This window comes from Silene latifolia, chromosome 5 (genome assembly GCF_048544455.1).
Source record: "Silene latifolia isolate original U9 population chromosome 5, ASM4854445v1, whole genome shotgun sequence".
Taxonomy (NCBI): Eukaryota; Viridiplantae; Streptophyta; class Magnoliopsida; order Caryophyllales; family Caryophyllaceae; genus Silene; species Silene latifolia.
The window spans coordinates 16,948,949-16,965,556 of NC_133530.1; positions in this window are offsets into that span (position 1 = coordinate 16,948,949).

Below are 16,608 nucleotides of genomic sequence, written 5' to 3' on the forward strand. Positions count from 1 at the left end.
TTAGAAAGTATTGAGTTCATCCATTTACACATTAAAAACATGAACTTTGAATGAAGCAAGTTGGCTAAGCAATCTGCCAAAAAAAGAACAATATGTCTCACTTATGTCGTATATCCGTCACAAGCTTGTGAGTTGTGACGGATATCGGCCGTCACAAATGAGAATTTGTGGAAAAAGAATGCAACATTTGAGAGATTCAACATAGAGAAGAGTATTACTTCACAGTTGGCAAATATTATGAGATAATATAGCATAGTTGACGTTTACGTTGACGGTTGACCTGATTAAGGTACTGTTTGGTGTTGCTTGTGTAAAATAAATCTATAAATATTATTAAAAGGCTAGCTTAAAAATGCCACGTAGACAATGCCACACGGGATGAAAAAAAGCCACGTAATAATGTGACTTGGCAAACTAATATGACATGGATTATCCAATTTATTATTATATTGCATTAATTTAAAATACTTATTTCCTTTAAAAATCCATCCATATTCCATTAGCTTTAAATTTAATTAACTAAAAAAAACTATAATAAAAAAATACGCATTAATTATAAGATAATAATTTCAAGATATTTTATATGGAGTAGTATTATATGTATTCGAAATAAAAAAAAACTGAATACATATGAAATTAAGAACGAAGATGAATAAATGAAGTTGAAAAAAAAAATTGTATTATCACTAATTCATTACTTTTTTTTGAAAGGCATATCACTATTGTTGTTACTAAAACTTTTTTATATATAGACGATGTTTTATGGAACTACTTAATCGACAATTGGGTATTAAAGATCATATAAAATATTTTCTTAGGAAAATATAAAATATATGAAAAATAAAATATTTATTTAATTTAGTAATTTATAAACAAATTCTGTAAATACTTAAGTGAAATTAAACACTAATAATGGAATTTTAAAAGGGTAATAATACCGTGTATTTAGTTCATGAAATTATTTCACGTAAAGGGTAAGGTTTTGGAAAATATAAAATATATGGATAAGAAAATATTTATATAATTTAAGTAATTTACAAACAAATTCTGTAAATACTTAAGTTTATCTATACAATATAGTTAACAGATTAGATTAAATCATTTAATTTAATTTCCCATGGCATTAACATTTAGTATTTTATACCCCATTAATTTCTATTAATTTTTATTGATTATTTAATTATTTATTAATTATTATTACATTATTGGTTATTTGATATAATTCTTATAAAAAAATGAATGATTACTAAAAGTCCTTACAAAAATGTCTTTACATATTGTGTAACATAAAATTAAAGAAAATCAAAAGACATCATTAATATTCTTAAATTAAATGTATATATTTAAGATTTGATAAGCTAAAAAAACCAAAAAAAGATGTAACTTACCAAAATTCACATAAAAGTTTTATAATTTACAATTATATTTCACATTTTAATTGAAATTTTTGGAAGAGAAAATAGATGTTAGTGAATCGGCTAAAGTTTTTCATTTTAAGACAGCTCATAAAATTAAAGTATACATTTATTTGTTTCTTTAAAATCTATATAATAAATAGTATAAAAAAACTAACATTGAGTGCATTTTTAAATGACATGTGATATAACCACATGATTTCAAGAAGTCATATTACAAGTCTCATCATCATAATTATTTTCTTTTATGTCCCATAATATTTATTCTTACAATTACAATATTAGAAAAAATTAAAAAAGACAATAACTTTTTATCTTCTTCCACTTCAATACTTTATTCAATTCACCACAAGCATTTAAACATACTTTTCATCTTCTTTCTCCATAACTCATTTCTCAAGTTTCTTTATAATGATTCATTTTTTTTTTTTGAAGGACAAATGATTCATATTTTAGTTTACCTTAAAACTTTTGATGATATTCTGACTTCTTAAATACTACTTTTTTTCTTAAGATGATAATGTTTATTCCATGAGCACAACAATAGACATGCATTTTTATTATAATTTTTTATCAACCTACAACTAATTTGTTTTTCTCATGTTCTCTTTTCCATGATAAGATTTTACTATATTGGTCAAACTCATTTGATAATATTTTAAATATACTCGCTATATCTTATGCAATTTTGTATTTCGTGTATAATTGATTTTGGCATAATACTAATTTGTACAATTGATTGAATTTTCAGCAACATGACATACTTGGAGATCAATACATGCAAATGACAATCAACAAATATGTGGATTTTTTTTAAGAGGATGATGTTTCTCATTTTTTTTTCTTGGAATTTTTTTGGGAGATTTTCCTATTTTAATTATTAATACAAAACTCATTTGATAATATTTTACATCTACTCGGTATATCTTATGCAATTTTGTATTTCGTGTACAATTGATTTTGGCATAATACTAATTTGTACAATTGATTGAATTTTCAGGAGCATGACATACTTGGAGATCAATACGTGCAAATGACAGTCGACAAATATGTGGATTTTTTAAGAGGTAGCATGATGTTTCTCATTTTTTTTCTTGGAATTTCTTTTTTTGGGAGATTTTCCTATTTTAATTATTAATACATGACAATTGGTGAGTACAGAAAACAATTTAAGAATTATCATTTTTTTTATTTCAGATATTAGTTCAATATCAGTTAACATGATAGTTGATGTTGGAGGATGTGTTCATATAGATGATCAAATCTGAAGCTCTTGAATGGAGTAATCACCATATTGAGGATGTATTTCTATGTCGTTCATTTTAATTGATATTAACCTATCTATTTTTGTTCCAATAATTATGCTAAGGTTTTAGCCTACTCCCTCCTATTCCGAATAACTGTCCCATTTGGACAATGGTACGAAAATTAAGGAATGAAGTTAAAATAATGAAAAGTATTGTATAGGGGTAAGAATATAGGAGTTAAATAATGAAAAGTATTGAATATGATGGTTTAGGGGTGGTTGGGGTGGTAAATAAAGAAAAGAGCCAAGGGTAGGAAAGTCAAAAAAAACATGTCCAAATATGGCAAATGGGACAGTTATGTGAATAGACGGAAATGGCAAATGGGACAGTTATTCGGAATAGGAGGGAGTATTAGTTATTCTTGGCCTTTTAGTTGTAGTGATAATATCGACACAACATTGACGGATAATTCTTATAAGAGAAAAAAAAAACATCAAATGATAATTAAATTTGAAATGGAGACACACGTATTCAATGTATTCAATTACTATATTAGTCTTACTCCATTCACTTTGTTAGGCTATTTTTCTTTTAGCTATTGAAGGAGAAAAACTTGACCATCGTTGTTAAATTGACGGTTAAGAAACTCCTCAATCTCCGGAGCACCAATATTTTGAAGTTACATAATACATAACCCATGTATAAGTATTAATCATTGATTTCTATATAAACAACTTATGTCTATATACATGTAATTAGACTATTTAATTTGAGTATGATGAACTGAGAATGCAAATCATTACTGAATTTACGAGTTAGCATAAATCATGAATCATCAGAGCAATGAGCAGCGTCATCCGTTCAACATATACATTCAAAAAACTCTCTATTAAATGCTTAAATCCCATTAATTTACTAGGTTGTTAATAGAGGAGATGAAGAATTACTCATGATTAGATTTTTTTTTTTGTATCTTTTACAAAGACCCACATTTTAACGACAAATACAATGCCTCTATTCCCCACTAATCTCATATTATTATTATTATTATTATTATTATTATTATTATTATTATTATTATTATTGTTTATATTACCGTGTTATTATGTTCAATATCATTATTTACATCCTATTTTATCGTCTGCAATGTTTTCAGATCAAAATATATTTTATACAAGTAGTATTAATAAAAAAAGAAATTTGTATAGGACCCGTGATTTTTCACGGGTTTCAAAACTAGTTTTCCTTTTTAAAAGGGTTTTATTCACCGGTTACTCTTTTGGAAAAGTTTTGGTTGTTATTTACCCTATTTCGCCTAGCTACTACTTTCTCAGTTACAAAAACACTTTTAAAGCTTGGCTAAACCGCACCTAACCACGGTCTAGAATTTGATGTGAGCATTAGAATGTTGATATTTTTAAGCATGATACGACAAGATGAAGAGCAACCATGCGAAATTATCACATTATTGCCCTTGAATCTTTTTTTTTTTTTTTTTTTTTTTTTTTTGAAAATGAGTGTCCTGGAATCTTGATATGTGGTTGAAAAGTTTAACTTTCTGGAGGGTTGGAATATAGACCCGACTTATCAACTATGTAAACAAGGTTTTTCGGACACGTTAGGATCCTCTGTCCTCACTTTCGCGGGATACAAGGATGGAACATGAAAATATGATAGAGGATTGAACTCCTCCCATCCCTGTGGACTAAGAAATGAAAGAAGTATTATTTAATTAATTTTACCGTGGTCGAATTGTTGATAATCAATTGTTGATAAGGGTAATAAGAAGGGCATGAACAATGCATTCCCCCCCTTGAATATATTAGAAAAAAGTGAGACAATTTGTTTTCAAAGTATTTAGTGATTTTCTAATTTTTCTTTTTCAAGACGAATATATTGTTTTAAGATTAAAACGGGTTAATTAGCATCTCGTTTGTACAAATAGGTTGAGTTTTTTTTATTAGGCAAATTCTTATTTCAGATAGACCTTTTTCATCTGAAATAAGACAAACAATAACATTTCGTTTGTATCAGGAAGTGACAACTTTTAACATCTACTAGTATAAATCTATAAATACTACCCAAAAACAAAATTAAATTCTACGTGTCATTGTGCAATACCCTCCTCCGTTGACCATTCTTATGTGTTTCTACTACTGAGTCAGGGGCGGATCTGGGCCTTGGCTACTCGGGCTATAGCCCGAGAAGCTTTTCAAGAATATAACTTTTGTAACCCATGCACTATATTAGCAAAAGCTTGTGGTGGAGTGGTTGATGGGAGTGTACCTAGGGATTGTTGGAAATTGTGAGTTGCCCTGGGTTCAATTCCTATTGGCATAACTTTTTGATTGCTTTTTTAACTAGCCCTACTATTAATAGCACATCTTTTAATATTTTTTAAATCAATTGCTACTATCAATTCCACCTTTTTTTTTTCATTACTTTTCTTTTGGGTTTTTTAAAAACTTTTATGTACATGTTTTAAAGATTCATACTACGGAAGTATTATTTTTCTTCTCTTTTGAGCAAAAAATCTACACTCTATTATTCGAATACGCAAATAAATATTGAATGTATGTTTCACTCTATATTTATATTTTTCTTCACACCCTTAGCATTGATTATGATATTTTTTTTTAAAATGAGACATTCTTTCAATTAGATTTATTTATACATAGTTTAGCCATACCTTTTTTTTTGTCCTTTTAATGTTGAAAACGATGAATTATTATATACTAAATTTGAATTTAGACTTTAGTGTCAACTGTCGATGGAATAGTAAGGGGTTTGCGCACTTTCCCCTTATATTTTTTCGATGCTAATATACGAGATTAGTTATAATTTGTACACGAAATATCAATTCTTGCAGTTTCAATTTTTAGCCCTAGATACTTACGATTCCTGGCTCCGCCCCTGTACTGAGTTGAGTTTAAACTTGGCCTAATTCAGTAATTCAGTAACCTGCGTTTCAATTTCACACCTAATAAATCCTGCGTCAATTTTTTCAGTTTCTCCAACTATTCACCTGCCATGGTTTGATGCATAGTTCATGAATGTTTTTCCAAAATGGGGTTTTATAACAAAGAATTTAATGAAATGGGGTGACTTTGAAACTAATTACCCAAAATGGGTCCACGTAGGCTCGGTTTTAGCGATGCTAGGTTCAGGATTAAGGTCGCTGAGCGGGAAAGCGACTTGAGGCCAAACCGCTCAGCCGGCGAGCGACTTAGAAAAAAAAAAAAAAAAAACGAAAAGTGTGGTTCATGGGAATAGAACCCGCGATGTAAAAGCCTTCGAATTACAGTTCACACACTGACCAAAACACCAAACATATTTTGATGATTTATTAGGGCGTTTAAAATTAAATATTCAATGCTAAGACTATAAATGCATTTTGGGACTTGAACAATAATTACTCAATATTAAATTTAAGCACTTGATTTTAACATATAAATTTGCTTGGAGTGGTGGTTAGGTTCTAATTCTATTGACTAATTGTCAGTTTTGTGGGAGGTCCTATGTTCGAATCCATTTAACAGCGTTTTTTTTTTTTTTTTTTTTTTTTTTGGGAGAACACCCAAGTCATTTTGTGGGGAGGGCGTTTTTACTCGAAATCGCTCACTCCCGAGCGACTTGCCTTGAAGTAGCATACTCAGGTTTGGGTGGACATTAAGTGACACTTTGGGTAAGGTCGTTGAGCGGGAGAGCGACTTGAATCCGAGCCTAGTTTTGATGATGACGTGGACCCATTTTGGGTAAATACTTTGAAACAACACCCATTTTATTAAATTGTTTGTGATTAGGCACCATTTTGGAAAAAAATTCATAGTTCATCCCAATAAATTAAAGAAATCAGGTGGTGGTGTGGATTTCGGATTATTAAGGTTTTGCTGACGACATCCTTGTTATGAGATGTATACCATATCCTGGCTGCTAAAGGTCGTTGACAAATTACTAAATATCGTCGACAATTTTAATGAACTTCCAAATTTGCCCCTCCCTCACACTCCCCCTCATATTTTCCTTTTTATTCAATAACAACCTTTCACATTCGAAATTTTGAAAAAAAAAAACCCGACTCAAATTTCAACAAAAAAACGTATCGACCGCATAATTTCCGTCACGAATTCAAACATTGAACAAGGTATGTGATTAGTATTAAAATGTTTTTTGTAGTATTTTGCATTGTTTGTAAATTTGTGACGGAATTAGGATAGATGCCAAAGTAGTGACGGAATTAGGATAGGTGCTTTGATTTCAATCGGATTTAGTCGTGTTACGCGATAATCAAACGCATTAATCGAAACAATTAATCGAAAAAAAAAGAAAAAAACACGATTGCTGGGCCCAGACGAGGAACTTCTGCGTCCAAGTCCAGGCCCAGACGAAAGAATTCCTCGTCTAATATGGGCTCAGGACGAAGGATTCTTTCGTCTGGGCTTGGAGTTGGACGAAGAAATCCTTCGTCTGGCCCAATTCTCGTGTTTTTTTTTTCTTTTTGTTTTAGAATTTCACGTTACTTTTTTTTTTTTTTTAAATAAATTTTTTTCCGTCTTGTTTTGTTATCGTTATAAACTAATAAATTATTAATAATAATTCTCGTCCGTGGCGAAGTCATTGTAAATATATATTATTTCCGCCTCGTTTTGTCGACGTAAAATATTAATTAGTTATTACTAATAAACCCCTTTTGGGGATATTTTGTTTTTTTATTTATTTTTTAATTTACTTAAACTTATATTTATAAATTCTTTGTTTTATTAATTTAAGTAATCAAGTTGTTGTAAATATATTTTTGTTGCGTCTCGTTTTGTTTACGTAAAATATTATTTAATTATTATTAATAAACCCCGTTCCGGGTTATTTTGTTTTTTTTTAAAATTTTTTATTTACTTAAACTTATATTTATAAATTCTTTGTTTTATTTTTTATAGATGGCCGGTGGAGGAAATGACCGTCACGTTCGAGCTCGAAAGGGGCTCCAGTTTGAGTCTGAGGTTGGAGATGGTAGTACCGATTCGTGGACTGAGGAGCGGTTGGAGGAGGAGCTGGTTCGGTCTGGTGATGTCATAGGTGAGGAGGAGGCGGGTTATGAGCGAGTGCGTAGGGTGCCACGTAGACGGAATGAGGAGGGGCGTTTTCAGCGGATGTCGGATGATAGTTCTAGTAGTGTGGTGGCTCCGAAGAAGAAGAAGTCGGGTAAGGATGTCTCTTGGTTGATCGATCATCGTGTTCGGGTGGTCCGATGTTTCCCACGTGATTCCTAGCTTTGGGGGCCACATTGCCAACACCTTATGGCCGACTCCTAATGAGGTCGGTCGACCAGTTTTGACGGGTTACCACCGGTTTGGTAAGACGAGGTTGTTGAGTTGTTGGCAACTCCATCCGGCCGTTCAGACTATTTATGACGGTACTGGTCTTTCTCACCTATTAGATTCCATGGCCGAGTATTATAACATGCCCCTTATTTCTGCTTTTGTTGAGAGATGGCAACCCGACACCAACAGTTTTCACATGCCTTTTGGGGAGATGTCCATACTCCTTCACGATGTTGCGCAGATCTTAGGCGTTCGGGTTGATGGTAACTGTTGTAAGGTGGAGAGTAATGACGGGACGTTGGCGGATCCCCTTATGTATGTTTGTGGCTTCTTTGGGATTTCATCAGACCAGTTGAGGTTGCCGTTAAACTCTAGTAAGAAGGTCTCTATTTACAAGAGTGGGGGTATATTGGTAGATGCAGTTTGTGAAACGGCGAGAGCTAAATGTGATGTTGTTTTTGCTCAAGGGTTTTTGGCTGCGGTGTTGGGGTCGACACTTTTTGTCGACAAATCGGAGTGATAGGTTACGTCCTCGGTTGTTTCCTTTAGTGTATGATCGATAGTGTACACCACTACGCTTGGGGAGCCGGTGTACTAGCCTTCATGTACCGACAGTTGGGGGTGGCTTCACGTGCTGGTGTGAAGACTATTGGTGGTTGCTTGTCTTTGTTGCAAGCGTGGATTTATGAGTATTTTCCTATGTTCAGACCCGGTCCACCTTCGGCAATTGACCCTACTCAGCCTCGGTCGTGTTCTTGGAGATCCGTTGGTCCCTTCGCTCAAAATGCGGAGAAATTGTTGGAGTATCGGAGGTTGTTAGATGGGCTTACTTGTGCTTCCATTAGCTGGGATCCGTACGGGCCGCGTCAGGAGGAGTATCATCGTCGTACTCTGTATGCCGGATGTATTCGTTTCATGGACATAGCCGAGTCGTACCAGCCTGATCGGTGTTTACGACAGTTTGGGTATGTGCAGATCATACCCAATCCCATTATGAGATTGGTAGCGGATCGTCCTGCTTCGGGGATAGGGTACGAGGTTAGGGTTGCGGAGACTGATCATCTTTGGGATTGCTGGTAGGATCACGTGGTTCACATTTCTCGTAGATCGAGACCAGTTAGTTTCCCGGGTGAGACGGCGCCAGATTATGAGGCTTGGTATAATGGGAATTCTCACCCGTTCATCATTGATCCCGACCACCATGATGCCCCCGCGCCACAGGATGATTTTGATATTCTTGCTGAGGTAATAATATTACTTACAGTTGTTGTAATAATTTTTTAACTTTCTTACTGTTCCTCGATAATGTTTATAATGTTTTAGCTGTTTTTGTCAATTTGCAGACTGCACGTGCTTTAGTGTTTCAGTTTGTCGAGGCCAAAAGAATTGCCGATGACAAGAAACAGCTTGCCTTCTTCCGCAAGATGATGAAGAACATCGACCCATTGATTGCGAGGGCTTGGGATATCATACGTGAGCGAGGACCTCGTCAAACACCCGGTGATCTTGTTCAGCGTAGAGCAGATGGTGTGTACACTGATAGCGATGAAGAGGATGATAAGTAGTCGGGAGACTAGTTTTTTTTTATTTCATTTATGTTGTACGTTTTTGAAGACATTTTTTATGTTGAATGATTTGTTAGTTAACTATTTGAACCTTGTTTAATTCAAAAAACATGACGGTTTTAAATTCTGAAATTTCTTAAATTTCTTGAATACATAGCAACTGGTGCAAATTCATACATTTCTGGAAATACTCACTACTTCATGACAATGACCAACATAATGAAAACAAACAAATACAATATACACTTGAAATAAAACTTCATCATCCTTGCCATTTCCGAAATCTCCTTTTTTATACCTATCACTTGCTCTTTCATGACATTTCCACTTGATGCATCATCACCTTCATCTTGACATGTTATATTCAACTTTTTTGTTATTCTTAAATGATCTTCAGTCAACCACGACACAAAATGATCGCAAGGTACGCACTTAAAAAACGCTTTTTTCGGATTAGTAGCTGACCCGGAAATCTTGATGATAGCGTTTCTTTGACAACGATTGCAAATTTGATTCTTAAAATCAAGGCCTTCAATTGGGCGGGTTCCCCACATTGAGGATGATGTTGACATAAGTAAAGATTTGAAGAAGAAAATGGAAGATGATGAAGATGATTGGAAAATAGAAAAGGTTGAAGATGAGTGCAGAATTACAACATTATGTAGATGTTTATATAGGGAAAAATGTTACCGTTGTAATTCAAAATAGCCGTTATAATTCAAAATAACCGTTACAATTCAAATGTTACCGTTATAATTCAAAATAGCCGTTATAATTCAAAATAACCGTTACAATTCAAATGTTACCGTTATAATTCAAAATAGCCGTTACAATTCAAAAATAACCGTTACAATTCAAATGTGACCGTTATAATTCAAAATAACCGTTATAATTCAAAAATAGCCGTTATAATTCAAATGTTACCGTTATAATTCAAAAATAACCGTTATTTTTCAAAAAAACCGTTACAATTATTAGCTTATAAATAGGCCATTCTATGTCAATTTCATTCACAACATCCAATCATATTCACTCACTACAATACTAATTATTCACTCACAACATCCAATCCTAAAATGGTTCTCACAAATGCTCAAAAAATCAGAGTTTATCAAATAAGAATCGATTTAATTGTTCAAAATTTACCAATTCTAATTGAGCGTCTTGAATCAGTGGTTCCCAGTGACACTGTATGACACATGCTTGAAGAGCCTCCAATTGGTAGCCTTTGTATAATTTTACAAGGAAACCCGGATCATGTTCTAACTCCAGCAGTTAGAGATGAGGTTGTTTCTGATGAAGTACTAAACGAGAAGATGTGGGAGTTTCGCAGGTTAAAAAGTGATATCTTTACATATTTTGAGCGCATTCTCACCGTCATCGATTACCCAAGACTATCAGACTTATGTGCTGGTAGAGTGTCGGGGCAAGGAATTCTTTATCTATACTTGAATGATTTGTTGACTCAATATATGTCTACCCAACCTGAAGAAATTGAGATTCAAGATCATGAAGAAGATAAGGAATCGTCATCTTCATCATCGGAAGATAATTAAGTTCGGTAGTTATTTTATTATGTTATGTTTTAAGTAATAATCGTTTATGGTATGAGTTTGGGGTTTAGGGTTTGGGGTTTGGGGTTTAGGGTTTGGGGTTTGGGGTTTAGGGTTTAGGGTTTGGTATTTAGGGTTTAGGGTTTAGGGTTTGGTATTTAGGGTTTGGTATTTGAGGTATGGTATGTTTTAATTATGTTTTACTTGGTTTATGTTTTAATTATGTCAAAACGCGTTTTAAGGAATGTTTTAATTAAAATATGTCAAATTGTGTTTTAAGGATTGTTTTAATTAAATTACGTTTTAAGTCATTTAATCGGATGCAGAGGATAATAAACTACAATAATCGGAAAAATAAAATAAAATATAAGGTACAATATTCGGATATATAATATAAAAGGTACAATAATCGGACAAATAAAAGCTAAGATCAACTCGCGAAATCGCGCCATACACCAAGCTGATGTCGATACAGACCATTATAATGAGCTACGCTTGCATCATGTACCCAACAAGGGGCTACTGGAGGCATAGGTGACAAGGGGCGTACCCGGAGCCGCAAATAGTGTTTTCCCGCATGTAATACCCATAAGACACCATATGGGGTACGTACTCCGGGGGGGCGGGGGGCTCGTAAAGGCAAATAAGTATAACTACCATTCCAATGTCGTTGACCTTCTCGATCGTCAAATGCATAAATACAACATATCACCCAATTGTACATCGTAGCATAACCATATAGATCGAAACCGTCCATCCAATGACCCGAGCCACACGGTATCTGATCCATAAATGTAATTCTAGCTACCTCCGCATCAAATCTCCCTGGGCCATAAATATGTTCACGGTAAAGGGGACTACAGATTTCCGTAAGTAAATCCGTTCTAGCCATCGTGAAATGAGATTGGTCACCCCGAACAGCATGTGAGATAACTCGAAAACCACAATGACCTCCCCGGAAGGATTAAACCACGCTTCTAAATGCTCGTGAAACCATGAAGGCAAGAATTGATGATAAGGAAAAGACCTCCAATGACCAATGGTGTAGCCTACCTCAAGAGGTGCGCAATACGATGTGCCGAAACTCCCCGTACTTGTGGTAGCAGTGGTAGACGGTGTACCGGGGCCCGTTTGAGTGGATCGGGGGTACTATACGGACTAAAACGAACCGTCGGAGTTGAACGGGGAGTAGACGACGGAGTAACAGGAACCGTCGGAGTAGAACGGGGTGTACTAGACGGATTACGTTGGGAAGACGCGTTTCTTTGGGGCGTAGCACTGCCTACTCGAACCCGAACCCGTGCATGCTCAACGGCGGACGGATCTCTACGAGTTCCCCTACTCGGACGTCCTCTAGGGTTCTCGTTCACCCGAGGCTCGTTTACATCCTCCTGTTCCGGATGTATCTGAGAGTAAAGGGAATCGAACATGGATGATCTCATACTCGGATCTGCATTCCGAATTTCATCGAATAACTCCTCCAATCGATCATCGTCACAAGTCGGCATTGCCTCCGAACCATCGTACTCCAACTTCCTCCAAAATGCATGTAACACATCGACAGGGACACGAGATCCGTTTCTAGCAATGCGATGAAGTGAACAAGCACATAACAAACCAAGTGTAGTAGCCTTTACACAACCGCAATCGATCATCAAGGCATCTTCCGTCATCTTGGCACCCCTTTCGAATTCTTCACGCAATTCAATGATGGCATTCTTTGATATTTTATAGGAAAGTCTGGAAAATAATCGCTGAATCCCCGTCAACCGCCTCGATCTAGATAACTCCAATAAGTGTCGGATCTCAACATGTTGCGTTTCCATCAAAGAATGAAACCGAATCCAGATGCTATCAATCGCCGTTTCGCTATTGACCATCTCTTCAAATTCGCATGAGCCGACTCAACCCGGGATGTAGAAGTATTCCCAAAATGACTTATCTTGTTCGTTCTATACTTGGTCCATTTTTCCAAGTGCGGGAACCATTGCCTCTCAATATAAGCCGCCACTTCCGCCCATTCCCTTGCCAATTTGCCCCACGCAACATTAAACTTATCTTCGGTTTCCGCCTTGACAACCGCTTCAAACAAGTTAAAAGTTACGTGCTTAGCCCAACTATCATGTTTCGTGATATCAAGTGCTTTCGTCTCCACGTTAGAATATATATGCCAAAGACATAGCAAGTGAGACGAATCCGGAAAAACAATGGGAATCGCGTTCAAAAAACCTCCCTCGCAATCAGTAACAATAGCATTAGGTTGAACGACATCATTGAGCAGGGCCTTCAGTTTCCGTAGGACCCACATATATTTCTCCTCGGACTCATGCGTCACAAGAGCATACGCGATGACAAAGCTCTTCCCGACGGGTGTGACTCCAACCATCTCAACAAGTGGAAGACGGTATTCATTTGTCTTGTACGTGAAATCGATCTATACCACATAATAGTATGATCGAAACATCTTAACGGCTTTTGGATGAGCCATGAACACATGGGTTAGCTCATCGGTCTCCTGATCAGTGACCCAATAATGAACGTACTTATGCTGAACCGCAAGTGCTAACATCTGTTGTGTCGGGTTTCTCCCATCTCTTTCCTCGGCCCTTACTTTCTGAGAACGATTGTAGATTTGTCGCCGATTAGGTCTTGACTTTTCCGGATTCCGCTGATGCAAACCCGCACTAATAATTGTAGGTCTAACGTGAGCTCTAACTTGGGCATCGATATAAGCCAACTCCTCGTCATCAAACTTTGCAAAGTATCATCGCGTCACAATACAACGTTAAAGCATGATTATGAAACCCGGATCTCATCACAAGCTGCCACTTATTCTCTTCTAATTCAACAACTTTCATTGAAAATTTGCAATTGCACCACGCGGTAGCGGTGTTACCCCTCATTAAAGAATCGGCATCCTTATTTACGGGACCTTTTCCACCCATCCGACAAACAAAATAACGTTGTCTCAAATTCGTGTTACGACCAACTTTCTTGTTGCTTGCTCTTTTTATACCAAACCCGAGTCGGAGTCCGATCTCATATGCCCAATTAAACGCTTGAATACTAGATGCAAAGAACAAGCTAGTCTTAAAATGATTTGAGTAATCAATACCGTCTCCATCGTTAATCACCTGCGCACGCATTTCAATAAATTAGTTATTAATTAATTATTTGCTACGGAACGAGTCGGAGTAAATAAAAAAATAATATAAAAATAATACAAAGACGGTAATAAGTTATTTTATACAAAACGAGTCGGAAATATTAAAGATAAAAATTTAATATAAAGACGGTAATTAATTAATTCAATTGTTTTATAATACAAAAACGGTATTTAATTATTTTATACACAACGAGTCGGAAGTATTAAATATAAAAATATAATATAAAGACGGAAATTAATTATTTGAATTGTCGGAAACTATAAAAAATAAAAAAATATAATACAAAGACGGAAATTAATTATTTTATACAAAACGAGTCGGAAACAAAAAAAAATGAAAAAAAAAAAATACACGGTTTGGGCCCTGGACGAAAAATTCCTTCGTCCATAATGGGCCTTGGACGAAGGAATTTTTCGTCCAGGCCTGGTATTGGACGAAAAATTCCTTCGTCCAAGGCCCATTATGGACGAAGGAATTTCTTCGTCCAGGCCCAGTCCGTGTAATTTTTTTTTTTTTTTTCAATTGCTTTTTAAAATAAATCCGTCACAAAATCTATCATAATTCCGTCTACATTCATGGCATCTATCCTAATTCGGGATTCAAACGATAATAAAACATAAATTTTTAACAAAACTAAATCGTAAACTAACCTCGTTACTAGCTTCATTGTTGGAATCGTTGTTAAAATCGTTCCCGTTCATGTTGTTAATTACAAAACCCGACTTCTTTTTTTGTTTGAAATATTTTAGTGAGACGGTGACTTGTGTTTTAGTGAGACGGAAATTGCATTTGTGTTTTGAGACGGAAATTGCATTTTGGTGAGACGGATATGGAGTTATGATATGGAGGGCAAACTTGGAAATTTACGTTAATTGTCGACGATATTTAGTAATTTGTCGACGACGTATAGCAGGACCCATACCATATACTCCTCCCGCATGCTCTTTTAATTATGAGATGTATTCATTTTTGCATGTCTGTTTCTCTGTAATATTTATCTATCTATCTATCTATATTAATAAAGGAAGCTTTTTCCGAGAGATTACAGAGAGTCCAATATTTTTTTTTTTGAGAAAAAGAGTCCAATATTTTTGAACTACCTAATTTATAATAATAAGTAATAAAAAATAAAAAATTGAAATAAAGAAATAATAGAATGAAGTTGTTTAAACTCTCAACAATTAAAGATTGATTAGGAAACATTTATTTACGGTGTTGTTTGATTTTAGCAAGAAGTCTATAACTCATACAAGGACTAATATCTCTTTATAAAATACTCCATACGTAGTTCATTGGAGAAGGCTATAATAATATTTTCGACCTAATTGTTTCTTTCTAGCTTATGTTCGTTTTTTTGTTTTGGGTTTAATTATTACGTTAATTGTTTCTTTCTAGCTTATGTTCATTTTTTTTGTTTTGGGTTTAATTATTACGTGATTCGGTTTATTGTTCAGTATATTGTATAGTGTTTAACAATTAGTGATGACGAGTATTGACGACTATGCAATTATTAATAGAATTTCTTCAATGTGATTTTCAGGGGAACGAGTTCCGCATGATTCAAACTTTTTGGATACAAGTTAGCACATCTTCTAAACGCGTCATCCACTTCATTTGTTTAAGAGGGGAGAACAACACATTATAGTAGGTACCAAATTGTTTATGAATTTGTTTTTCGATCTGAGTTAATTTTGAGCAAAGAATAGAAAGGGGCATATACATTTACGGAAACATCATATCGTTATAGTTTATCAAACAAAAACTTCTATTCTCAGCCACTTTAGCTCTTGGATCAGTACATTTATTCACACAAATAAGTGGTTTGGTCTGATTGTTTCTTTATTACTTGCAGGGTCTAGATGTACCAAATTCAATCATACAGAAGTTATTACTTCTTTAATCATCAACTATAATGGTAAGTATCTTGATTAGCTTTAAGAAGTTATGTGAAAGGTATTAAAAACGATGGTCTTACGAGCCATTTGTTGTATTTAGCGATCAATTTTGTCATGCAGTTATTTTATGGTTTCGATTGATTTTATCACAACCCATATTGAGAAAATTACGTGAATTAACTCATGTCAACATAGTAAACACCGTTCAAACAAACCCGAAATTTTTCTTTTTGTGAAGAAAACAGTTTATGGACTATACAACTGGATTTACAATAGCATTGTACATCCAAGGTTATTTTAGTCTTTCTCAACTACTTTTATATATTAAACCCTAAAATCAAGACTACGTAATTCAATTCAACTCCTCTTCTCTCTCTAACTGCTTCTATATTTTGATCTCCATCTTCCTCCATTATGTAGTTAACTAATCTTCTCATTTTAAATTATT